The sequence below is a fragment of the Chiloscyllium punctatum genome, chromosome 32, assembly GCF_047496795.1.
Source record: "Chiloscyllium punctatum isolate Juve2018m chromosome 32, sChiPun1.3, whole genome shotgun sequence".
NCBI lineage: Eukaryota > Metazoa > Chordata > Chondrichthyes > Orectolobiformes > Hemiscylliidae > Chiloscyllium > Chiloscyllium punctatum.
Window position 1 is genome coordinate 73,726,238 of NC_092770.1, and position 24,623 is coordinate 73,750,860.

The following is a 24,623-nucleotide window of genomic DNA, read 5'->3' on the forward strand; positions in this document are numbered from 1 at the left end:
GCCCCTCTGTTTCAGCCCCTCTGTTTCTCGCCCTCTGTTTCAGCCCCTCTGTTTCTCGCCCTCTGTTTCTCGCCCTCTGTTTCTCGCCCTCTGTTTCAGCCGCTCTGTTTCAGCCCCTCTGTTTCAGCCCCTCTGTTTCAGCCTCTCTGTTTCTCACCCTCTGTTTCAGCCCCTCTGTTTCTCGCCCTCTGTTTCAGCCCCTCTGTTTCTCGCCCTCTGTTTCAGCCCCAATGTTTCCCGCCCTCTGTTTCAGCCCCTCTGTTTCAGCCCCTCTGTTTCAGCCCCTCTGTTTCTCGCCCCCTGTTTCTCGCCCCCTGTTTCAGCGCCTCTGTTTCAGCCCCTCTGTTTCAGCCCCTCTGTTTCAGCCCCTCGGTTTCTCACCCTCTGTTTCAGCCCCCCTGTTTCTCGCCCTCTGTTTCAGCCCCTCTGTTTCAGCCCCTCTGTTTCTCGCCCTCTGTTTCAGCCCCTCGGTTTCTCGCCCTCTGTTTCAGCCACTCTGTTTCTCGCCCTCTGTTTCAGCCCCTCTGTTTCAGCTCCTCTGTTTCAGCCCCTCTTTTTCTCACCCACTGTTTCAGCCCCTCTGCTTCTCGCCCTCTGTTTCCGCCCCTCTGTTTCAGCCCTGCTGTTTCTCACCCACTGTTTCAGCCCCTCTGTTTCAGCCCCTCTGTTTCAGCCCCTCTGTTTCTCGCCCTCTGTTTCAGCCCCTCTGTTTCTCGCCCTCTGTTTCAGCCCCTCTGTTTAAGCTCCTCTGTTTCAGCCCCTCTGTTTCTCGCCCTCTTATTCAGCCCGTCTGTTTCTCGCCCTCTGTTTCAGCCCCTCTGTTTGAGCCCCTCTGTTTCAGCCCCTCTGTTTCAGCCCCTCTTTTTCAGCCCCTCTGTTTCTTGCCCTCTGTTTCAGCCCCACTGTTTCTCGCCCTCTGTTTCAGCCCCTCGGTTTCTCGCCCTCTGTTCCAGCCCCTCTGTTTCTCGTCCTCTGTTTCAGCCCCTCGGTTTCTCGCCCTCTGTTCCAGCCCCTCTGTTTCTCGTCCTCTGTTCCAGCCACTCTGTTTCAGCCCCTCTATTTCAGCCCCTCTGTTTCTCGCCCTCTGTTTCAGCTCCTCGGTTTCTCGACCTCTGCTTCAGCCCCTCTGATTCTCGCCCTCTGTTTCAGCCCCTCTGTTTCTCGCCCTCTGTGTCAGCCCCGCGGTTTCTCGCCATCGGTTTCAGCTCCTCTGTTTCATCCCCTCTGTTTCACGCCCGCTGTTTCACCCCCTCTGTTTCAGCCCCTCTGTTTCAGCCCCTCTGTTTCTCGCCCTCTGTTTCAGCCCCTCGGTTTCTCGCCCTCTGTTTCAGCCCCTCTGTTTCAGCCCCTCTGTTTCAGCCCCTCGGTTTCTCGCCCTCTGTTTCAGCCCCACTGTTTCAGCCCCTCTGTTTCAGCCCCTCTGTTTCAGCCCCTCTGTCTCTCGCCCTCTGTTTCAGCCCCTCGGAATCTCGCCCTCTGTTTCAGACCCTCTGTTTAAGCCCCACTGTTTCTCGCCCTCTGTTTCAGCCCCTCTGTTTCTCGCCCTCTGTTTCTCGCCCTCTGTTTCTCACCCTCTGTTTCAGCCCCTCTGTTTCAGCCCCTCGGTTGCTCGCCCTCTGATTCAGCCCCTCTGTTTCTCGCCCTCTGTTTCAGCCCCTCTGTTTCAGCCCCTCTGTTTCTAGCCCTCTGTTTCAGCCCCTCTGTTTCAGCACCTCTGTTTCAGCCCCTCTGTTTCTCGACCTCTGTTTCTCGCCCCCTGTTTCAGCACCTGTCTTTCAGCCGCTCGGTTTCTCGACCTCTGTTTCAGCCCCTCTGTTTCAGTCCCTCTGTTTCAGCCCCTCTGTTTCTAGCCCTCTGTTCCATCCCTCTGTTTCAGCCCCCTGTTTCAGCCCCTCTGTTTCAGCCCCTCTGTTTCTCGCCCTCTGTTTCAGCCCCTCTGTTTCTGTCCCTCTGTTTCAGCCCCTCTGTTTCAAGCCCTCTGTTTCAGCCCCTCTGTTTCAGTCCCTCTGTTTCAGCCCCTCTGTTTCTCGCCCTCTGTTTCAGCCCCTCTGTTTCAGCCCCTCTGTTTCAGCACCTCTGATTCTCGCCCTCTGTTTCAGCCCCTCTGTTTCTCGCCCTCTGTTTCAGCCCCTCTGTTTCTCGCCCTCTGTTTCAGCCCCTCTGTTTCAGCCCCTCTGTTTCAGCCCCTCTGTTTCAGCCCCTCTGTTTCTAGCCCTCTGTTTCAGCCCCTCTGTTTCAGCCCCTCTGTTTCTAGCCCTCTGTTTCAGCCCCTCTGTTTCAGCCCCTCTGTTTCAGCCCCTGTGATTCTCGCCCTCTGTTTCAGCCGCTCTATTTCAGCCCCTCTTTTTCTCGCTCTCTCTTTCAGCCCCTATGTTTCAGCCCCTCTGTTTCAGCCCCTCTTTTTCTGGCCCTCTGTTTCAGCCCCACTGTTTCAGCCCCTCTGTTTCTCGCCCTCTTTTTCAGCCCCTCGGTTTCTCGGCTCTGTTTCAGCCCCTCTGTTCCAGCCACTCTGTTTCAGCCCCTCTGTTTCTCGCCCTCTGTTTCAGCCCTCGGTTTCAGCCCCTCTGTTTCTCGCCCTCTGTTTCAGCCCCTCTGTTTCTCGCCCTCTGTTTCAGCCCCTCTGTTTCAGCCCCTCTGTTTCAGCCCCTCGGTTTCTCGCCCTCTGTTTCAGCCCCTCGGTTTCTTGCCCTCTGTTTCAGCCCCTCTGTTTCAGCCCCTCTGTTTCAGACCCTCTGTTTCAGCCCCTCTGTCTCTCGCCCTCTGTTTCAGCCCCTCTGTTTCTAGCCCTCTGTTTCAGCCCCCTGTTTCAGCCCCTCTGTTTCTCGCCCTCTGTTTCAGCCCCTCTGTTTCAGCCCCGCTGTTTCAGCCCCTGTGTTTCTCGCCCTCTGTTTCAGCCCCTCAGTTTCAGCCCCTCTGTTTCAGCCCCTCTGTTTCTCGCCCTCTGATTCAGCCCCTCTGTTTCTCGCCCTCTGTTTCAGCCCCTCTGTTTCAGCCCCTCTGTTTCAGCCCCTCTGTTTCTAGCCCTCTGTTTCAGCCCCTCTGTTTCAGCCCCTCTGTTTCTAGCCCTCTGTTTCAGCCCCTCTGTTTCAGACCCCTGTTTCAGCTCCTCTGTTTCAGCCCCTCTGTTTCTCGCCCTCTGTTTCAGCCCCTCTGTTTCAGTCCCTCTGTTTCAGCCCCTCTGTTTCTAGCCCTCTGTTTCAGCCCCTCTGTTTCAGCCCCCTGTTTCAGCCCCTCTGTTTCTCGCCCTCTGTTTCAGCCCCTCTGTTTCAGTCCCTCTGTTTCAGCCCCTCTGTTTCTCGCCCCCTGTTTCCGCCCCTCAGTTTCAGCCCCTCTGTTTCAGCACCCCTGATTCTCACCCTCTGTCTCAGCCCCTCTGTTTCTCGCCCTCTGTTTCAGCCCCTCTGTTTCTCGCCCTCTTTTTCAGCCCCTCTGTTTCAGCCCCTCTGTTTCAGCACCTCTGTTTCAGCCCCTCTGTTTCTCGCCCCCTGTTTCAGCCCCTCTGTTTCAGCCCCTTGGTTTCTCGCCCTCTGTTTCAGCCCCTCTGTTTCAGCCCCTCTGTTTCTTGCCCTCTGTTTCAGTCCCTCTGTTTCTCGCCCTCTGTTTCAGCCCCTGTGTTTCTCGCCCTCTGTTTCAGCCCCTCTGTTTCTCGCCCTCTGTTTCAGCCCCTCTGTTTCAGCCCCTCTGTTTCTTGTCCTTTGTTTCAGCCCCTCTGTTTCAGCCCCCTGTTTCTCGCCCTCTGTTTCAGCCCCTCTGTTTCAGCCCCTCTGTTTCAGCTCCTCTGTTTCTCGCCCTCTGTTTTAGCCCCTCTGTTTCGCGCCCTCTGTTTCAGCCCTTCTGTTTCTCGCCCTCTGTTTCTCGCCCTCTGTTTCAGCCCCTCTGTTTCTCGCCCTCTGTTTCAGCCCCTCTGTTTCAGCCCCTCTGTTTCAGCCCCTCACTTTCAGCCCTTCTGTTTCTCGCCCTCTGTTTCTCGCCCTCTGTTTCAGCCCCTCTGTTTCTCACCCTCTGTTTCAGCATCTCTGTTTCAGCCCCTCTGTTTCTCGTCCCCTGTTTCAGCCCCTCTGTTTCAGCCCCTCTGTTTCTCGCCCTCTGTTTCAACCCCTCGGTTTCTCGCCCTCTGTTTCAGCCCCTCTGTTTCTCGCCCCCTGTTTCAGCCCCACTGTTTCAGCCCCTCGGTTTCTCGTCCCCTGTTTCAGCCCCTCTGTTTCAGCCCCTCTGTTTCTCGCCCTCTGTTTCAGCCCCTCTGTTTCTTGCCCTCTGTTTCAGCCCCTCTGTTTCTCGCCCTCTGTTTCAGCCCCTCTGTTTCAGCCCCTCTGTTTCAGCCCCTCTGTTCAGCCCCTCGGTGTCTCGCCCTCTGTTTCATCCCCTCTGTTTCAGCCCCTCTGTTTCTCGCCCTCTGTTTCAGCCCCTCTGTTTCAACCCCTCTGTTTCTCGCCCTCTGTTTCAGCCCCTCTGTTTCTCGCCCTCTGTTTCAGCCCCTCTGTTTGTCACCCTCTGTTTCAGCCCCTCTGTTTCAGCCCCTCTGTTTCTCTTCCTCTGTTTCAGCCCCTCGGTTTGTCGCCCTCTGTTTCAGCCCCTCTGCTTCAGCCCCTCTGTTTCTCGCCCTCTGTTTCAGCCCCTCTGTTCCAGCCCCTCTGTTTCAGCCCCTCTTTTTCTCGCCCTCTCTTTCAGCCCCTCTGTTTCAGCCCCTCTGTTTCAGCCCCTCTGTTTCAGCCCCTCTTTTTCTCGCCCTCTGTTTCAGCCCCACTGTTTCAGCCCCTCTGTTTCTCGCCCTCTGTTTCATCCCCTCTGTTTCAGCCCCTCTTTTTCTCGCCCTCTGTTTCAGCCCCTCTGTTTCAGCCCCTCTGTTTCTCGCCCTCTGTTTCAGCCCCTCTGTTTCTCGCCCTCTGTTTCAGCCCCTCTGTTTCAGCCCCTCTGTTTCAGCCCCTCTGTTCAGCCCCTCGGTTTCTCGCCCTCTGTTTCAGCCCCTCTGTTTCAGCCCCTCTGTTTCTCGCCCTCTGTTTCAGCCCCTCTGTTTCAACCCCTCTGTTTCTCGCCCTCTGTTTCAGCCCCTCTGTTTCAGCCCCTCTGTTTGTCACCCTCTGTTTCAGCCCCTCTGTTTCAGCCCCTCTGTTTCAGCCCCTCTGTTTCTCTTCCTCTGTTTCAGCCCCTCGGTTTGTCGCCCTCTGTTTCAGCCCCTCTGCTTCAGCCCCTCTGTTTCTCGCCCTCTGTTTCAGCTCCTCTGTTTCAGCCCCTCTGTTTCAGCCCCTCTTTTTCTCGCCCTCTCTTGCAGCCCCTCTGTTTCAGCCCCTCTGTTTCAGCCCCTCTGTTTCAGCCCCTCTTTTTCTCGCCCTCTGTTTCAGCCCCACTGTTTCAGCCCCTCTGTTTCTCGCCCTCTGTTTCATCCCCTCTGTTTCAGCCCCTCTTTTTCTCGCCCTCTGTTTCAGCCCCTCTTTTTCAGCCCCTCTGTTCCTCGCCCTCTGTTTCAGCCCCTCTGTTTCTCGCCCTCTGTTTCAGCCCCTCGGTTTCAGCCCCTCTGTTTCAGCCCCTTTGTTTCAGCCCCGCTTTTTCTCGCCCTCTGTTTCAGCCCCTCTGTTTCAGCCCCTTTGTCTCTCGCCCTCTGTTTCAGCCCCTCTGTTTCTCGCCCCCTGTTTCAGCCCCTCTGATTCAGCCCCTCTGTTTCTCGTCCCCTGTTTCAGCCCCTCTGTTTCAGCCCCTCTGTTTCTCGCCCTCTGTTTCAACCCCTCGGTTTCTCGCCCTCTGTTTTAGCCCCTCAGTTTCAGCCCCTCTGTTTCAGCCCCTCTGTTTCAGCCCCTCTGTTTCTCACCCTCTGTTTCAGCCCCTTGGTTTCTCGCCCTCTGTTTCAGCCCCTCTATTTCAGCCCCTCTGTTTCAGCTCCTCGGTTTCTCGCCCTCTGTTTCAGCCCCACTGTTTCAGCCATTCTGTTTCTCGCCCTCTGTTTCAGCCCCTCTGTTTCAGCCCCTCTGTTTCAGCCCCTCTGTTTCTCGCCCCCTGTTTCAGCCCCTCTGTTTCAGCCCCTCTGTTTCAGCCCCTCTGTTTCTCGCCCTCTGTTTCAGCCCCTCTATTTCAGCCCCTCTGTTTCAGCCCCTCTGTTTCAGCCCCTCGGTTTCTCCCCCTCTGTTTCAGCCCCTCTGTTTCTCGCCCTCTGTTTCAGCCCCTCTGTTTCAGCCCTTCTGTTTCAGCCCCTCTGTTTCAGCCCCTCTGTTTCTCGCCCTCTGTTTCTCGCCCTCTGTTTCTCGCCTTCTGTTTCAGCCCCTCTGTTTCAGCACCTCTGTTTCAGCCCCTCTGTTTCAGCCCCTCGGTTTCTCGCCCTCTGTTTCAGCCCCTCTGTTTCTCGCCCTCTGTTTCAGCCCCTCTGTTTCAGCCCCTCGGTTTCTCGCCCTCTGTTTCAGCCCCTCAGTTTCAGCCCCTCTGTTTCTCGACCTCTGTTTCAGCCCCTCTGTTTCAGCCCCTCTGTTTCAGCCCCTCTGTTTCTCACCCTCTGTTTCAGCCCCTCTTTTTCTCGCCCTCGGTTTCAGCCCCTTTGTTTCGGCACCTCTGTTTCAGCCCCTCTGATTCTCACCCTCTGTTTCAGCCCCTCGGTTTCTCGCCCTCTGTTTCAGCCCCTCTGTTTCAGCCCCTCTGTTTCAGCCCCTCTGTTTCTCGCCCCCTATTTCAGCCCCTCTGTTTCTCGCCCTCTGTTTCTCGCCCTCTGTTTCAGCCCCTCTGTTTCAGCCCACTGTTTCAGTCACTCTGTTTCAGCCCCTCGGTTTCTCGCCCTCTGTTTCAGCCCCTCTGTTTCTCGCCCGCTGTTTCAGCCCTTCTGTTTCAGCCCCTCTGTTTCAGCCCCTCTGTTTCTCGCCCTCTGTTTCTCGCCCTCTGTTTCTCGCCATCTGTTTCATACCCTCTGTTTCAGCACCTCTGCTTCAGTCCCTCTGTTTCAGCCCCTCGGTTTCTCGCCCTCTGTTTCAGCCCCTCTGTTTCTCGCCCTCTGTTTCAGCCTCTCTGTTTCTCGCCCTCTGTTTCAGCCCCTCTGTTTCTCGCCCTCTGTTTCAGCCCCTCTGTTTGAGCCCCTCTGTTTCAGCCCCTCTGTTTCTCGCCCTCTGTTTCAGCCCCCCTGTTTCTCGCCCCCTGTTTCTCGCCCCCTGCTTCTCGCCCCCTGTTTCAGCCCCTCTGTTTCAGCCCCTCTGATTCTAGCCCTCTGTTTCAGCCCCTCTGTTTCAGCCAATCTGTTTCGGCCCCTCTGTTTCTCGCCCTCTGTTTCTCGCCCCCTGTTTCAGCCCCACTGTTTCAGCCCCTCGGTTTCTCGCCCTCTGTTTCAGCCCCTCTGTTTCAGCCCCTCTGTTTCTCGCCCTATGTTTCTCGCCCTCTGTTTCAGCCCCTCTGTTTCAGCCCCTCTGTTTCAGTCACTCTGTTTCAGCCCCTCGGTTTCTCGCCCTCTGTTTCAGCCCCTCTGTTTCTCGCCCTCTGTTTCAGCCCTTCTGTTTCAGCCCCTCTGTTTCAGCCCCTCTGTTTCTCGCCCTCTGTTTCTCGCCCTCTGTTTCTCGCCGTCTGTTTCATACCCTCTGTTTCAGCACCTCTGTTTCAGCCCCTCTGTTTCAGCCCCTCGGTTTCTCGCCCTCTGTTTCAGCCCCTCTGTTTCTCGCCCTCTGTTTCAGCCTCTCTGTTTCTCGCCCTCTGTTTCAGCCCCTCTGTTTCTCGCCCTCTGTTTCAGTCCCTCTGTTTCAGCCCCGCTGTTTCAGCCCCTCTGTTTCAGCCCCTCTTTTTCTCGCCCTCTGTTTCAGCCCCACTGTTTCAGCCCCTCTGTTTCTAGCCCTCTGTTTCATCCCCTCTGTTTCAGCCCCTCTTTGTCTCGCCCTCTGTTTCAGCCCCTCTGTTTCAGCCCCTCTGTTTCTCGCCCTCTGTTTCAGCCCCTCTGTTTCTCGCCCTCTGTTTCAGCCCCTCTGTTTCAGCCCCTCTGTTTCAACCCCTCTGTTCAGCCCCTCGGTTTCTCGCCCTCTGTTTCAGCCCCTCTGTTTCAGCCCCTCTGTTTCTCGCCCTCTATTTCAGCCCCTCTGTTTCAACCCCTCTGTTTCTCGCCCTCTGTTTCAGCCCCTCTGTTTCTCGCCCTCTGTTTCAGCCCCTCTGTTTGTCACCCTCTGTTTCAGCCCCTCTGTTTCAGCCCCTCTGTTTCTCTTCCTCTGTTTCAGCCCCTCGGTTTGTCGCCCTGTGTTTCAGCCCCTCTGCTTCAGCCCCTCTGTTTCTCGCCCTCTGTTTCAGCCCCTCTGTTTCTCACCCTCTGTTTCAGCCCCTCTGTTTCAGCCCCTCTGTTTCTCGCCCTCTGTTTCAGCCCCTCGGTTTGTCGCCCTCTGTTTCAGCCCCTCTGCTTCAGCCCCTCTCTTTCTCCCCCTCTGATTCAGCACCTCTGTTTCAGCCCCTCTGTTTCAGCCCCTCTTTTTCTCGCCCTCTCTTTCAGCCCCTCTGTTTCAGCCCCTCTGTTTCAGCCCCTCTTTTTCTCGCCCTCTGTTTCAGCCCCACTGTTTCAGCCCCTCTGTTTCTCGCCCTCTGTTTCATCCCCTCTGTTTCAGCCCCTCTTTTTCTCGCCCTCTGTTTCAGCCCCTCTGTTTCAGCCCCTCTGTTCCTCGCCCTCTGTTTCAGCCCCTCGGTTTCTCGCCCTCTGTTTCAGCGCCTCTGTTTCAGCCCCTCTGTTTCAGCCCCTTTATTTCAGCCCCTCTGTTTCATCCCCTCTGTCTCTCGCCCTCTGTTTCAGCCCCTCTGTTTCTCGCCCCCTGTTTCAGCCCCTCTGATTCAGCCCCTCTGTTTCTCGCCCCCTGTTTCAGCCCCTCTGTTTCAGTCCCTCTGTTTCTCGCCCTCTGTTTCAACCCCTCGGTTTCTCGCCCTCTGTTTCATCCCCTCTGTTTCAGCCCTTCTGTTTCAGCCCCTCTGTTTCAGCACCTCTGTTTCTCGCCCTCTGTTTCAGCCCCTCTGTTTCTCGCCCTCTGTTTCTCGCCCTCTGTTTCAGCCCCTCTGTTTCAGCCCCTCTGTTTCAGCCCCTCTGTTCCAGCCCCTCTGTTTCAGCCCCTCTGTTTCAGCACCTCTGTTTCTAGCCCTCTGTTTCAGCCCCTCTGTTTCAGCCAATCTGTTTCGGCCCCTCTGTTTCTCGCCCTCTGTTTCAGCCCCCTGTTTCAGCCCCACTGTTTCAGCCCCTCGGTTTCTCGCCCTCTGTTTCAGACGCTCTGTTTCAGCCCCTCTGTTTCAGCCCCTCTGTTTCAGCTCCTCTGTTTCTCCCCCTCTGTTTCAGCCCCTCTGTTTCTCGCCCTCTGTTTCAGCCCCTCTGTTTCAGCCCCTCTGTTTCAGCCCCTCTGTTCAGCCCCTCGGTTTCTCGCCCTCTGTTTCAGCCCCTCTGTTTCAGCCCCTCTGTTTCAGCCCCTCTGTTCAGCCCCTCGGTTTCTCGCCCTCTGTTTCAGCCCCTCTGTTTCAACCCCTCTGTTTCTCGCCCTCTGTTTCAGCCCCTCTGTTTCTCGCCCTCTGTTTCAGCCCCTCTGTTTGTCACCCTCTGTTTCAGCCCCTCTGTTTCAGCCCCTCTGTTTCAGCCCCTCTGTTTCTCTTCCTCTGTTTCAGCCCCTCTGTTTCTCGCCCTCTGTTTCTCGCCGTCTGTTTCATACCCTCTGTTTCAGCACCTCTGTTTCAGCCCCTCTGTTTCAGCCCCTCGGTTTCTCGCCCTCTGTTTCAGCCCCTCTGTTTCTCGCCCTCTGTTTCAGCCTCTCTGTTTCTCGCCCTCTGTTTCAGCCCCTCTGTTTCTCGCCCTCTGTTTCAGTCCCTCTGTTTCAGCCCCTCTGTTTCAGCCCCTCTGTTTCAGCCCCTCTTTTTCTCGCCCTCTGTTTCAGCCCCACTGTTTCAGCCCCTCTTTTTCTCGCCCTCTGTTTCAGCCCCTCTGTTTCAGCCCCTCTGTTTCTCGCCCTCTGTTTCAGCCCCTCTGTTTCTCGCCCTCTGTTTCAGCCCCTCTGTTTCAGCCCCTCTGTTTCAGCCCCTCTGTTTCTCGCCCTCTATTTCAGCCCCTCTGTTTCAACCCCTCTGTTTCTCGCCCTCTGTTTCAGCCCCTCTGTTTCTCGCCCTCTGTTTCAGCCCCTCTGTTTGTCACCCTCTGTTTCAGCCCCTCTGTTTCAGCCCCTCTGTTTCAGCCCCTCTGTTTCTCTTCCTCTGTTTCAGCCCCTCGGTTTGTCGCCCTCTGTTTCAGCCCCTCTGCTTCAGCCCCTCTGTTTCTCGCCCTCTGTTTCAGCCCCTCTGTTTCTCACCCTCTGTTTCAGCCCCTCTGTTTCAGCCCCTCTGTTTCTCGCGCTCTGTTTCAGCCCCTCGGTTTGTCGCCCTCTGTTTCAGCCCCTCTGCTTCAGCCCCTCTCTTTCTCCCCCTCTGTTTCAGCCCCTCTGTTTCAGCCCCTCTGTTTCAGCCCCTCTTTTTCTCGCCCTCTCTTTCAGCCCCTCTGTTTCAGCCCCTCTGTTTCAGCCCCTCTGTTTCAGCCCCTCTTTTTCTCGCCCTCTGTTTCAGCCCCACTGTTTCAGCCCCTCTGTTTCTCGCCCTCTGTTTCATCCCCTCTGTTTCAGCCCCTCTTTTTCTCGCCCTCTGTTTCAGCCCCTCTGTTTCAGCCCCTCTGTTCCTCGCCCTCTGTTTCAGCCCCTCGGTTTCTCGCCCTCTGTTTCAGCGCCTCTGTTTCAGCCCCTCTGTTTCAGCCCCTTCATTTCAGCCCCTCTGTTTCAGCCCCTCTGTCTCTCGCCCTCTGTTTCAGCCCCTCTGTTTCTCGCCCCCTGTTTCAGCCCCTCTGATTCAGCCCCTCTGTTTCTCGCCCCCTGTTTCAGCCCCTCTGTTTCAGTCCCTCTGTTTCTCGCCCTCTGTTTCAGCCCCTCTGTTTCTCGCCCCCTGTTTCAGCCCCTCTGTTTCAGCCCCTCTGTTTCTCGCCCCCTGTTTCTGCCCCTCTGTTTCAGCCCCTCTGTTTCTCGCCCTCTGTTTCAGCCCCTCTGTTTCAGCCCCTCTGTTTCAGCCCCTCTGTTTCAGACCCTCTGTTTCTTGCCCTTTGTTTCAGCCCCTCTGTTTCTCGCCCTCTGTTTCTCGCCCTCTGTTTCAGCCCTTCTGTAACAGCCCCTCTGTTTCTCGCCGTCTGTTTCAGCCCCTCTGTTTCTCGCCCTCTGTTTCAGCCCCTCTGTTTCTCACCCTCTGTTTCAGCCCCTCTGTTTCAGCCCCTCTGTTTCTCGCCCCCTGTTTCAGCCCCTCTGTTTCAGCCCCTCTGTTTCTCGCCCTCTGCTTCAACCCCTCTGTTTCTCGCCCTCTGTTTCTCGCCCTCTGTTTCAGCCCCTCTGTTTCAGCCCGTCTGTTTCAGCCCCTCTGTTTCTCGCCCTCTGGTTCAGCCCCTCTGTTTCTCGCCCCCTGTTTCAGCACCTCTGTTTCAGCCCCTCGGTTTCTCGCCCTCTGTTTCAGCCCCTCTGTTTCAGCCCCTCTGTTGCTCGCTCTCTGTTTCAGCCCCTCTGTTTCTCGCCCTCTGTTTCAGCCCCACTGTTTCAGCCCCTCTGTTTCAGCCCCTCTGTTCAGCCCCTCGGTTTCTCGCCCTCTGTTTCAGCCCCTCGGTTTCTCACCCTCTGTTTCAGCCCCTCTGTTTCAGCCCCTCTGTTTCAGCCCCTCTGTTTCTCGCCCTCTGTTTCAGCCCCTCTGTTTCAGCCCCTCTGTTTCTCGCCCTCTGTTACAGCCCCTCTGTTTCTCGCCCTCTGTTTCAGCCCCTCTGTTTCTCACCCTCTGTTTCAGCCCCTCTGTTTCAGCCCCTCTGTTTCAGCCCCTCTGTTTCTCGCCCTCTGTTTCAGCACCTCGGTTTCTCGCCCTCAGTTTCAGCCCCTCTGTTTCAGCCCCGGTGTTTCTCGCCCTCTGTTTCAGCCGCTCTATTTCAGCCCCTCTTTTTCTCGCCCTCTCTTTCAGCCCCTATGTTTCAGCCCCTCTGTTTCAGCCCCTCTGTTTCAGCCCCTCTTTTTCTGGCCCTCTGTTTCAGCCCCACTGTTTCAGCCCCTCTGTTTCTCGCCCTCTTTTTCAGCCACTCGGTTTCTCGGCTCTGTTTCAGCCCCTCTGTTTCAGCCACTCTGTTTCAGCCCCTCTGTTTCTCGCCCTCAGTTTCTGCCCCTCTGTTTCAGCCCGTCTGTTTCTCGCCCTCTGTTTCAGCCCCTCTGTTTCTTGCCCTCTGTTTCAGCCCCACTGTTTCAGCCCTTCTGTTTCAGCCACTCTGTTTCAGCCCCTCTGTCTCTCGCCCTCTGTTTCTCGCCCTCTGTTTCTCGCCTTCTGTATCAGCCCCTCTGTTTCTGCCCCTCTGTTTCAGCCCCTCTGTTTCAGCCCCTCGGTTTCTCGCCCTCTGTTTCAGCCGCTCTGTTTCTCGCCCTCTGTTTCAGCCCCTCTGTTTCAGCCCCTCAGTTTCTCCCCCTCTGTTTCAGCCCCTCGGTTTCAGCCCCTCTGTTTCAGCCCCTCTGTTTCTCGCCCTCTGTTTCAGCCCCTCTGTTTCAGCCCTTCTGTTTCAGCCCCCTGTTTCTCGCCCCCTGTTTCTCGCCCCCTGTTTCTCGCCCCCTGTTTCTCGCCCCCTGTTTCAGCCCCTCTGTTTCAGCCCCTCTGTTTCTCGCCCCCTGTTTCAGCCCCTCTGTTTCAGCCCCTCTGTTTCTCGCCCCCTGTTTCAGCCCCTCTGTTTCAGCCCCTCTGTTTCTCGCCCTCTGTTTCAGCCCCTCTGTTTCAGCCCCTCTGTTTCAGCCCCTCTGTTTCAGACCCTCTGTTTCTTGCCCTCTGTTTCAGCCCCTCTGTTTCTCGCCCTCTGTTTCTCGCCCTCTGTTTCAGCCCTTCTGTAACAGCCCCTCTGTTTCTCGCCCTCTGTTTCAGCCCCTCTGTTTCTCGCCCTCTGTTTCAGCCCCTCTGTTTCTCACCCTCTGTTTCAGCCCCTCTGTTTCAGCCCCTCTGTTTCTCGCCCCCTGTTTCAGCCCCTCTGTTTCAGCCCCTCTGTTTCTCGCCCTCTGCTTCAACCCCTCTGTTTCTCGCCCTCTGTTTCTCGCCCTCTGTTTCAGCCCCTCTGTTTCAGCCCGTCTGTTTCAGCCCCTCTGTTTCTCGCCCTCTGGTTCAGCCCCTCTGTTTCTCACCCCCTATTTCAGCCCCTCTGTTTCAGCCCCTCGGTTTCTCGCCCTCTGTTTCAGCCCCTCTGTTTCAGCCCCTCTGTTTCAGCCCCTCTGTTGCTCGCTCTCTGTTTCAGCCCCTCTGTTTCTCGCCCTCTGTTTCAGCCCCACTGTTTCAGCCCCTCTGTTTCAGCCCCTCTGTTCAGCCCCTCGGTTTCTCGCCCTCTGTTTCAGCCCCTCGCTTTCTCACCCTCTGTTTCAGCCCCTCTGTTTCAGCCCCTCTGTTTCAGCCCCTCTGTTTCTCGCCCTCTGTTTCAGCCCCTCTGTTTCAGCCCCTCTGTTTCTCGCCCTCTGTTACAGCCCCTCTGTTTCTCGCCCTCTGTTTCAGCCCCTCTGTTTCTCACCCTCTGTTTCAGCCCCTCTGTTTCAGCCCCTCTGTTTCAGCCCCTCTGTTTCTCGCCCTCTGTTTCAGCACCTCGGTTTCTCGCCCTCAGTTTCAGCCCCTCTGTTTCAGCCCCTGTGTTTCTCGCCCTCTGTTTCAGCCGCTCTATTTCAGCCCCTCTTTTTCTCGCCCTCTCTTTCAGCCCCTATGTTTCAGCCCCTCTGTTTCAGCCCCTCTGTTTCAGCCCCTCTTTTTCTGGCCCTCTGTTTCAGCCCCACTGTTTCAGCCCCTCTGTTTCTCGCCCTCTTTTTCAGCCCCTCGGTTTCTCGGCTCTGTTTCAGCCCCTCTGTTTCAGCCACTCTGTTTCAGCCCCTCTGTTTCTCGCCCTCTGTTTCTGCCCCTCGGTTTCAGCCCCTCTGTTTCTCGCCCTCTGTTTCAGCCCCTCTGTTTCTCACCCTCTGTTTCAGCCCCTCTGTTTCAGCCCCTCGGTTTCTCGCCCTCTGTTTCAGCCCCTCGGTTTCTCGCCCTCTGTTTCAGCTCCTCTGTTTCAGCCCCTCTGTTTCTCGCCCTCTGTTTCAGCCCCTCTGTTTCAGCCCCTCTGTTTCAGACCCTCTGTTTCAGCCACTCTGTCTCTCGCCCTCTGTTTCAGCCCCTCTGTTTCTCGCCCTCTGTTTCAGCCCCTCTGTTTCAGACCCTCTGTTTCAGCCCCTCTGTTTCTCGCCCTCTGTTTCAGCCCCTCTGTTTCTCGCCCTCTGTTTCTCGCCCTCTGTTTCTCGCCCTCTGTTTCAGCCGCTCTGTTTCAGCCCCTCTGTTTCAGCCCCTCTGTTTCAGCCTCTCTGTTTCTCACCCTCTGTTTCAGCCCCTCTGTTTCTCGCCCTCTGTTTCAGCCCCTCTGTTTCTCGCCCTCTGTTTCAGCCCCAATGTTTCCCGCCCTCTGTTTCAGCCCCTCTGTTTCAGCCCCTCTGTTTCAGCCCCTCTGTTTCTCGCCCCCTGTTTCTCGCCCCCTGTTTCAGCGCCTCTGTTTCAGCCCCTCTGTTTCAGCCCCTCTGTTTCAGCCCCTCGGTTTCTCACCCTCTGTTTCAGCCCCCCTGTTTCTCGCCCTCTGTTTCAGCCCCTCTGTTTCAGCCCCTCTGTTTCTCGCCCTCTGTTTCAGCCCCTCGGTTTCTCGCCCTCTGTTTCAGCCACTCTGTTTCTCGCCCTCTGTTTCAGCCCCTCTGTTTCAGCTCCTCTGTTTCAGCCCCTCTTTTTCTCACCCACTGTTTCAGCCCCTCTGCTTCTCGCCCTCTGTTTCCGCCCCTCTGTTTCAGCCCTGCTGTTTCTCACCCACTGTTTCAGCCCCTCTGTTTCAGCCCCTCTGTTTCAGCCCCTCTGTTTCTCGCCCTCTGTTTCAGCCCCTCGGTTTCTCGCCCTCTGTTTCAGCCCCTCTGTTTCAGCTCCTCTGTTTCAGCCCCTCTGTTTCTCGCCCTATTATTCAGCCCCTCTGTTTCAGCCCCTCTGTTTGAGCCACTCTGTTTCAGCCCCTCTGTTTCTCGCCCTCTGTTTCAGCCCCTCGGTTTCTCGCCCTCTGTTCCAGCCCCTCTGTTTCTCGTCCTCTGTTCCAGCCACTCTGTTTCAGCCCCTCTATTTCAGCCCCTCTGTTTCTCGCCCTCTGTTTCAGCTCCTCGGTTTCTCGACCTCTGCTTCAGCCCCTCTGATTCTCGCCCTCTGTTTCAGCCCCTCTGTTTCTCGCCCTCTGTGTCAGCCCCGCGGTTTCTCGCCATCGGTTTCAGCTCCTCTGTTTCATCCCCTCTGTTTCACGCCCGCTGTTTCACCCCCTCTGTTTCAGCCCCTCTGTTTCAGCCCCTCTGTTTCTCGCCCTCTGTTTCTCGCCCTCTGTTTCAGCCCCTCTGTTTCAGCCCCTCTGTTTCAGTCACTCTGTTTCAGCCCCTCGGTTTCTCGCCCTCTGTTTCAGCCCCTCTGTTTCTCGCCCTCTGTTTCAGCCCTTCTGTTTCAGCCCCTCTGTTTCAGCCCCTCTGTTTCTCGCCCTCTGTTTCTCGCCCTCTGTTTCTCGCCGTCTGTTTCATACCCTCTGTTTCAGCACCTCTGTTTCAGCCCCTCTGTTTCAGCCCCTCGGTTTCTCGCCCTCTGTTTCAGCCCCTCTGTTTCTCGCCCTCTGTTTCAGCCTCTCTGTTTCTCGCCCTCTGTTTCAGCCCCTCTGTTTCTCGCCCTCTGTTTCAGTCCCTCTGTTTCAGCCCCGCTGTTTCAGCCCCTCTGTTTCAGCCCCTCTTTTTCTCGCCCTCTGTTTCAGCCCCACTGTTTCAGCCCCTCTGTTTCTAGCCCTCTGTTTCATCCCCTCTGTTTCAGCCCCTCTTTGTCTCGCCCTCTGTTTCAGCCCCTCTGTTTCAGCCCCTCTGTTTCTCGCCCTCTGTTTCAGCCCCTCTGTTTCTCGCCCTCTGTTTCAGCCCCTCTGTTTCAGCCCCTCTGTTTCAACCCCTCTGTTCAGCCCCTCGGTTTCTCGCCCTCTGTTTCAGCCCCTCTGTTTCAGCCCCTCTGTTTCTCGCCCTCTATTTCAGCCCCTCTGTTTCAACCCCTCTGTTTCTCGCCCTCTGTTTCAGCCCCTCTGTTTCTCGCCCTCTGTTTCAGCCCCTCTGTTTGTCACCCTCTGTTTCAGCCCCTCTGTTTCAGCCCCTCTGTTTCTCTTCCTCTGTTTCAGCCCCTCGGTTTGTCGCCCTGTGTTTCAGCCCCTCTGCTTCAGCCCCTCTGTTTCTCGCCCTCTGTTTCAGCCCCTCTGTTTCTCACCCTCTGTTTCAGCCCCTGTGTTTCAGCCCCTCTGTTTCTCGCCCTCTGTTTCAGCCCCTCGGTTTGTCGCCCTCTGTTTCAGCCCCTCTGCTTCAGCCCCTCTCTTTCTCCCCCTCTGATTCAGCACCTCTGTTTCAGCCCCTCTGTTTCAGCCCCTCTTTTTCTCGCCCTCTCTTTCAGCCCCTCTGTTTCAGCCCCTCTGTTTCAGCCCCTCTTTTTCTCGCCCTCTGTTTCAGCCCCACTGTTTCAGCCCCTCTGTTTCTCGCCCTCTGTTTCATCCCCTCTGTTTCAGCCCCTCTTTTTCTCGCCCTCTGTTTCAGCCCCTCTGTTTCAGCCCCTCTGTTCCTCGCCCTCTGTTTCAGCCCCTCGGTTTCTCGCCCTCTGTTTCAGCGCCTCTGTTTCAGCCCCTCTGTTTCAGCCCCTTTATTTCAGCCCCTCTGTTTCATCCCCTCTGTCTCTCGCCCTCTGTTTCAGCCCCTCTGTTTCTCGCCCCCTGTTTCAGCCCCTCTGATTCAGCCCCTCTGTTTCTCGCCCCCTGTTTCAGCCCCTCTGTTTCAGTCCCTCTGTTTCTCGCCCTCTGTTTCAACCCCTCGGTTTCTCGCCCTCTGTTTCATCCCCTCTGTTTCAGCCCTTCTGTTTCAGCCCCTCTGTTTCAGCCCCTCTGTTTCTCGCCCTATGTTTCAGCCCCTCTGTTTCTCGCCCTCTGTTTCTCGCCCTCTGTTTCAGCCCCTCTGTTTCAGCCCCTCTTGTTCAGCCCCTCTGTTCCAGCCCCTCTGTTTCAGCCCCTCTGTTTCAGCACCTCTGTTTCTAGCCCTCTGTTTCAGCCCCTCTGTTTCAGCCAATCTGTTTCGGCCCCTCTGTTTCTCGCCCTCTGTTTCAGCCCCCTGTTTCAGCCCCACTGTTTCAGCCCCTCGGTTTCTCGCCCTCTGTTTCAGCCGCTCTGTTTCAGCCCCTCTGTTTCAGCCCCTCTGTTTCAGCTCCTCTGTTTCTCCCCCTCTGTTTCAGCCCCTCTGTTTCTCGCCCTCTGTTTCAGCCCCTCTGTTTCAGCCCCTCTGTTTCAGCCCCTCTGTTCAGCCCCTCGGTTTCTCGCCCTCTGTTTCAGCCCCTCTGTTTCAGCCCCTCTGTTTCAGCCCCTCTGTTCAGCCCCTCGGTTTCTCGCCCTCTGTTTCAACCCCTCTGTTTCTCGCCCTCTGTTTCAGCCCCTCTGTTTCTCGCCCTCTGTTTCAGCCCCTCTGTTTGTCACCCTCTGTTTCAGCCCCTCTGTTTCAGCCCCTCTGTTTCAGCCCCTCTGTTTCTCTTCCTCTGTTTCAGCCCCTCTGTTTCTCGCCCTCTGTTTCTCGCCGTCTGTTTCATACCCTCTGTTTCAGCACCTCTGTTTCAGCCCCTCTGTTTCAGCCCCTCTTTTTCTCGCCCTCTGTTTCAGCCCCTCTGTTTCTCGCCCTCTGTTTCAGCCTCTCTGTTTCTCGCCCTCTGTTTCAGCCCCTCTGTTTCTCGCCCTCTGTTTCAGTCCCTCTGTTTCAGCCCCTCTGTTTCAGCCCCTCTGTTTCAGCCCCTCTTTTTCTCGCCCTCTGTTTCAGCCCCACTGTTTCAGCCCCTCTTTTTCTCGCCCTCTGTTTCAGCCCCTCTGTTTCAGCCCCTCTGTTTCTCGCCCTCTGTTTCAGCCCCTCTGTTTCTCGCCCTCTGTTTCAGCCCCTCTGTTTCAGCCCCTCTGTTTCAGCCCCTCTGTTTCTCGCCCTCTATTTCAGCCCCTCTGTTTCAACCCCTCTGTTTCTCGCCCTCTGTTTCAGCCCCTCTGTTTCTCGCCCTCTGTTTCAGCCCCTCTGTTTGTCACCCTCTGTTTCAGCCCCTCTGTTTCAGCCCCTCTGTTTCAGCCCCTCTGTTTCTCTTCCTCTGTTTCAGCCCCTCGGTTTGTCGCCCTCTGTTTCAGCCCCTCTGCTTCAGCCCCTCTGTTTCTCGCCCTCTGTTTCAGCCCCTCTGTTTCTCACCCTCTGTTTCAGCCCCTCTGTTTCAGCCCCTCTGTTTCTCGCGCTCTGTTTCAGCCCCTCGGTTTGTCGCCCTCTGTTTCAGCCCCTCTGCTTCAGCCCCTCTCTTTCTCCCCCTCTGTTTCAGCCCCTCTGTTTCAGCCCCTCTGTTTCAGCCCCTCTTTTTCTCGCCCTCTCTTTCAGCCCCTCTGTTTCAGCCCCTCTGTTTCAGCCCCTCTGTTTCAGCCCCTCTTTTTCTCGCCCTCTGTTTCAGCCCCACTGTTTCAGCCCCTCTGTTTCTCGCCCTCTGTTTCATCCCCTCTGTTTCAGCCCCTCTTTTTCTCGCCCTCTGTTTCAGCCCCTCTGTTTCAGCCCCTCTGTTCCTCGCCCTCTGTTTCAGCCCCTCGGTTTCTCGCCCTCTGTTTCAGCGCCTCTGTTTCAGCCCCTCTGTTTCAGCCCCTTTATTTCAGCCCCTCTGTTTCAGCCCCTCTGTCTCTCGCCCTCTGTTTCAGCCCCTCTGTTTCTCGCCCCCTGTTTCAGCCCCTCTGATTCAGCCCCTCTGTTTCTCGCCCCCTGTTTCAGCCCCTCTGTTTCAGTCCCTCTGTTTCTCGCCCTCTGTTTCAACCCCTCGGTTTCTCGCCCTCTGTTTCATCCCCTCTGTTTCAGCCCTTCTGTTTCAGCCCCTCTGTTTCAGCCCCTCTGTTTCTCGCCCTCTGTTTCAGCCCCTCTGTTTCTCGCCCTCTGTTTCTCGCCCTCTGTTTCAGCCCCTCTGTTTCAGCCCCTCTGTTTCAGCCCCTCTGTTCCAGCCCCTCTGTTTCAGCCCCTCTGTTTCAGCACCTCTGTTTCTAGCCCTCTGTTTCAGCCCCTCTGTTTCAGCCAATCTGTTTCGGCCCCTCTGTTTCTCGCCCTCTGTTTCAGCCCCCTGTTTCAGCCCCACTATTTCAGCCCCTCGGTTTCTCGCCCTCTGTTTCAGCCGCTCTGTTTCAGCCCCTCTGTTTCAGCCCCTCTGTTTCAGCTCCTCTGTTTCTCGCCCTCTGTTTCAGCCCCTCTGTTTCTCGCCCTCTGTTTCAGCCCCTCTGTTTCAGCCCCTCTGTTTCTCGCCCTCTGTTTCAGCCCCTCTGTTTCAACCCCTCTGTTTCTCGCCCTCTGTTTCAGCCCCTCTGATTCTCGCCCTCTGTTTCAGCCCCTCTGTTTGTCACTCTCTGTTTCAGCCCCTCTGTTTCAGCCCCTCTGTTTCAGCCCCTCTGTTTCTCTTCCTCTGTTTCAGCCCCTCTGTTTCTCGCCCTCTGTTTCAGCCCCTCTGATTCTCGCCCTCTGTTTCAGCCCCTCTGTTTGTCACTCTCTGTTTCAGCCCCTCTGTTTCAGCCCCTCTGTTTCAGCCCCTCTGTTTCTCTTCCTCTGTTTCAGCCCCTCTGTTTCTCACCCTCTGTTTCAGCCCCTCTTTTTCTCGCCCTCTGTTTCAGCCCCTTTGTTTCAGCACCTCTGTTTCAGCCCCTCTGATTCTCACCCTCTGTTTCAGCCCCTCGGTTTCTAGCCCTCTGTTTCAGCCCCTCTGTTTCAGCCCCTCTTTTTCAGCCCCTCTGTTTCTCGCCACCTGTTTCAGCCCCTCTGTTTCAGCCCCTCTGTTTCAGCCCCTCTGTTTCAGCCCCTCTGTTTCTCGCCCTCTGTTTCAGTCCCTCTGTTTCTCGCCCCCTATTTCAGCCCCTCTGTTTCTCGCCCTCTGTTTCTCGCCCTCTGTTTCAGCCCCTCTGTTTCAGCCCCTTGGTTTCTCGCCCTCTGTTTCAGCCCCTCTGTTTCTCGCCCGCTGTTTCAGCCCTTCTGTTTCAGCCCCTCTGTTTCAGCCCCTCTGTTTCTCGCCCTCTGTTTCTCGCCCTCTGATTCTCGCCATCTGTTTCATACCCTATGTTTCAGCACCTCTGTTTCAGTCCCTCTGTTTCAGCCCCTCGGTTTCTCGCCCTCTGTTTCAGCCCCTCTGTTTCTCGCCCTCTGTTTCAGCCTCTCTGTTTCTCGCCCTCTGTTTCAGCCCCTCTGTTTCTCGCCCTCTGTTTCAGCCCCTCTGTTTGAGCCCCTCTGTTTCAGCACCTCTGTTTCTCGCCCTCTGTTTCAGCCCCCCTGTTTCTCGCCGCCTGTTTCTCGCCCCCTGTTTCTCGCCCCCTGTTTCAGCCCCTCTGTTTCAGCCCTTCTGATTCTAGCCCTCTGTTTCAGCCCCTCTGTTTCAGCCAATCTGTTTCGGTCCCTCTGTTTCTCGCCCTCTGTTTCTCGCCCCCTGTTTCAGCCCCACTGTTTCAGCCCCTCGGTTTCTCGCCCTCTGTTTCAGCCCCTCTGTTTCAGCCCCTCTGTTTCTCGCCCTCTGTTTCTCGCCCTCTGTTTCAGCCCCTCTGTTTCAGCCCCTCTGTTTCAGTCACTCTGTTTCAGCCCCTCGGTTTCTCGACCTCTGTTTCAGCCCCTCTGTTTCTCGCCCTCTGTTTCAGCCCTTCTGTTTCAGCCCCTCTGTTTCAGCCCCTCTGTTTCTCGCCCTCTGTTTCTCGCCCTCTGTTTCTCGCCGTCTGTTTCATACCCTCTGTTTCAGCACCTCTGTTTCAGCCCCTCTGTTTCAGCCCCTCTCGTTTCTCGCCCTCTGTTTCAGCCCCTCTGTTTCTCGCCCTCTGTTTCAGCCTCTCTGTTTCTCGCCCTCTGTTTCAGCCCCTCTGTTTCTCGCCCTCTGTTTCAGTCCCTCTGTTTCAGCCCCTCTGTTTCAGCCCCTCTGTTTCAGCCCCTCTTTTTCTCGCCCTCTGTTTCAGCCCCACTGTTTCAGCCCCTCTGTTTCTAGCCCTCTGTTTCATCCCCTCTGTTTCAGCCCCTCTTTTTCTCGCCCTCTGTTTCAGCCCCTCTGTTTCAGCCCCTCTGTTTCTCGCCCTCTGTTTCAGCCCCTCTGTTTCTCGCCCTCTGTTTCAGCCCCTCTGTTTCAGCCCCTCTGTTTCAACCCCTCTGTTCAGCCCCTCGGTTTCTCGCCCTCTGTTTCAGCCCCTCTGTTTCAGCCCCTCTGTTTCTCGGCCTCTATTTCAGCCCCTCTGTTTCAACCCCTCTGTTTCTCGCCCTCTGTTTCAGCCCCTCTGTTTCTCGCCCTCTGTTTCAGCCCCTCTGTTTGTCACCCTCTGTTTCAGCCCCTCTGTTTCAGCCCCTCTGTTTCAGCCCCTCTGTTTCTCTTCCTCTGTTTCAGCCCCTCGGTTTGTCGCCCTCTGTTTCAGCCCCTCTGCTTCAGCCCCTCTGTTTCTCGCCCTCTGTTTCAGCCCCTCTGTTTCAGCCCCTCTGTTTCAGCCCCTCTTTTTCTTGCCCTCTCTTTCAGCCCCTCTGTTTCAGCCCCTCTGTTTCAGCCCCTCTGTTTCAGCCCCTCTTTTTCTCGCCCTCTGTTTCAGCCCCACTGTTTCAGCCCCTCTGTTTCTCGCCCTCTGTTTCATCCCCTCTGTTTCAGGCCCTCTTTTTCTCGCCCTCTGTTTCAGCCCCTCTTTTTCAGCCCCTCTGTTCCTCGCCCTCTGTTTCAGCCGCTCGGTTTCTCGCGCTCTGTTTCAGCGCCTCTGTTTCAGCCCCTCTGTTTCAGCCCCTTTGTTTCAGCCCCTCTGTTTCAGCCCCTCTGTCTCTCGCACTCTGTTTCAGCCCCTCTGTTTCTCGCCCCCTGTTTCAGCCCCTCTGATTCAGCCCCTCTGTTTCTCGTCCCCTGTTTCAGCCCCTCTGTTTCAGCCCCTCTGTTTCTCGCCCTCTGTTTCATCCCCTTGGTTTCTCGCCCTCTGTTTTAGCCCCTCAGTTTCAGCCCCTCTGTTTCAGCCCCTCTGTTTCAGCCCCTCTGTTTCTCACCCTCTGTTTCAGCCCCTTGGTTTCTTGCCCTCTGTTTCAGCACCTCTATTTCAGCCCCTCCTTTTCAGCCCCTCGGTTTCTCGCCCTCTGTTTCAGCCCCACTGTTTCAGCCCTTCTGTTTCTCGCCCTCTGTTTCAGCCACTCTGTTTCAGCCCCTCTGTTTCAGCCCCTCTGTTTCTCACCCTCTGTTTCAGCCCCTCTGTTTCAGCCCCTCTGTTTCAGCCCCTCTGTTTCAGCTCCTCTGTTTCAGCCCCTCTGTTTCTCGCCCCCTGTTTCAGCCCCTCTGTTTCAGCCCCTCTGTTTCAGCCCCTCTGTTTCTCGCCCTCTGTTTCAGCCCCTCTGTTTCAGCCCCTCTGTTTCAGCCCCTCGGTTTCTCGCCCTCTGTTTCAGCCCCTCTATTTCTCGCCCTCTGTTTCAGCCCCTCTGTTTCAGCCCTTCTGTTTCAGCCCCTCTGTTTCAGCCCCTCTATTTCTCGCCTTCTGTTTCAGCCCCTCTGTTTCAGCACCTCTGTTTCAGCCCCTCTGTTTCAGCCCCTCGGTTTCTCGCCCTCTGTTTCAGCCCCTCTGTTTCTCACCCTCTGTTTCAGCCCCTCTGTTTCAGCCCCTTGGTTTCTCGCCCTCTGTTTCAGCCCCTCTGTTTCAGCCCCTCTGTTTCTCGCCCTCTGTTTCAGCCCCTCTGTTTCAGCCCCTCTGTTTCAGCCCCTCTGTTTCTCGCCCTCTGTTTCAGCCCCTCTGTTTCTCGCCCTCTGTTTCAGCCCCTCTGTTTCAGCCCCTCTGTTTCAGCCCCTCTGTTTCTCGCCCTCTGTTTCAGCCCCTCTGTTTCTTACCCTCTGTTTCAGCCCCTCTGTTTCTCGCCCTCTGTTTCAGCCCCTTTGTTTCAGCCCCTCTGTTTCTCGCCCTCTGTTTCAGCCCCTCGGTTTCTCGCCCTCTGTTTCAGCCCCTCTGTTTCAGCCCCTCTGTTTCAGCCCCTCTGTTTCTCGCCACCTGTTTCAGCCCCTCTGTTTCAGCCCCTCTGTTTCAGCCCCTCTGTTTCAGCCCTTCTGTTTCTCGCCCTCTGTTTCAGCCCCTCTGTTTCAGCCCCTCTGTTTCAGCCCCTCTGTTTCAGCCCCTCTGTTTCTCGCCCTCTGTTTCAGCCCCTCTGTTTCTCGCCCCCTATTTCAGCCCCTCTGTTTCTCGCCCTCTGTTTCAGCCCATCTCTTTCAGCCCACTGTTTCAGTCACTCTGTTTCAGCCCCTCGGTTTCTCGCCCTCTGTTTCAGCCCCTCTGTTTCTCGCCCTCTGTTTCAGCCCCTCTGTTTCAGCCCCTCGGTTTCTCGCCCTCTGTTTCAGCCCCTCAGTTTCAGCCCCTCTGTTTCTCGCCCTCTGTTTCAGCCCCTCTGTTTCAGCCCCTCTGTTTCAGCCCCTCTGTTTCTCACCCTCTGTTTCAGCCCCTCTTTTTCTCGCCCTCTGTTTCAGCCCCTTTGTTTCAGCACCTCTGTTTCAGCCCCTCTGATTCTCACCCTCTGTTTCAGCCCCTCGGTTTCTCGCCCTCTGTTTCAGCCCCTCTGTTTCAGCCCCTCTTTTTCAGCCCCTCTGTTTCTCGCCACCTGTTTCAGCCCCTCTGTTTCAGCCCCTCTGTTTCAGCCCCTCTGTTTCAGCCCCTCTGTTTCTCGCCCTCTGTTTCAGTCCCTCTGTTTCTCGCCCCCTATTTCAGCCCCTCTGTTTCTCGCCCTCTGTTTCTCGCCCTCTGTTTCAGCCCCTCTGTTTCAGCCCCTTGGTTTCTCGCCCTCTGTTTCAGCCCCTCTGTTTCTCGCCCGCTGTTTCAGCCCTTCTGTTTCAGCCCCTCTGTTTCAGCCCCTCTGTTTCTCGCCCTCTGTTTCTCGCCCTCTGATTCTCGCCATCTGTTTCATACCCTATGTTTCAGCACCTCTGTTTCAGTCCCTCTGTTTCAGCCCCTCGGTTTCTCGCCCTCTGTTTCAGCCCCTCTGTTTCTCGCCCTCTGTTTCAGCCTCTCTGTTTCTCGCCCTCTGTTTCAGCCCCTCTGTTTCTCGCCCTCTGTTTCAGCCCCTCTGTTTGAGCCCCTCTGTTTCAGCACCTCTGTTTCTCGCCCTCTGTTTCAGCCCCCCTGTTTCTCGCCGCCTGTTTCTCGCCCCCTGTTTCTCGCCCCCTGTTTCAGCCCCTCTGTTTCAGCCCTTCTGATTCTAGCCCTCTGTTTCAGCCCCTCTGTTTCAGCCAATCTGTTTCGGTCCCTCTGTTTCTCGCCCTCTGTTTCTCGCCCCCTGTTTCAGCCCCACTGTTTCAGCCCCTCGGTTTCTCGCCCTCTGTTTCAGCCCCTCTGTTTCAGCCCCTCTGTTTCTCGCCCTCTGTTTCTCGCCCTCTGTTTCAGCCCCTCTGTTTCAGCCCCTCTGTTTCAGTCACTCTGTTTCAGCCCCTCGGTTTCTCGCCCTCTGTTTCAGCCCCTCTGTTTCTCGCCCTCTGTTTCAGCCCTTCTGTTTCAGCCCCTCTGTTTCAGCCCCTCTGTTTCTCGCCCTCTGTTTCTCGCCCTCTGTTTCTCGCCGTCTGTTTCATACCCTCTGTTTCAGCACCTCTGTTTCAGCCCCTCTGTTTCAGCCCCTCTC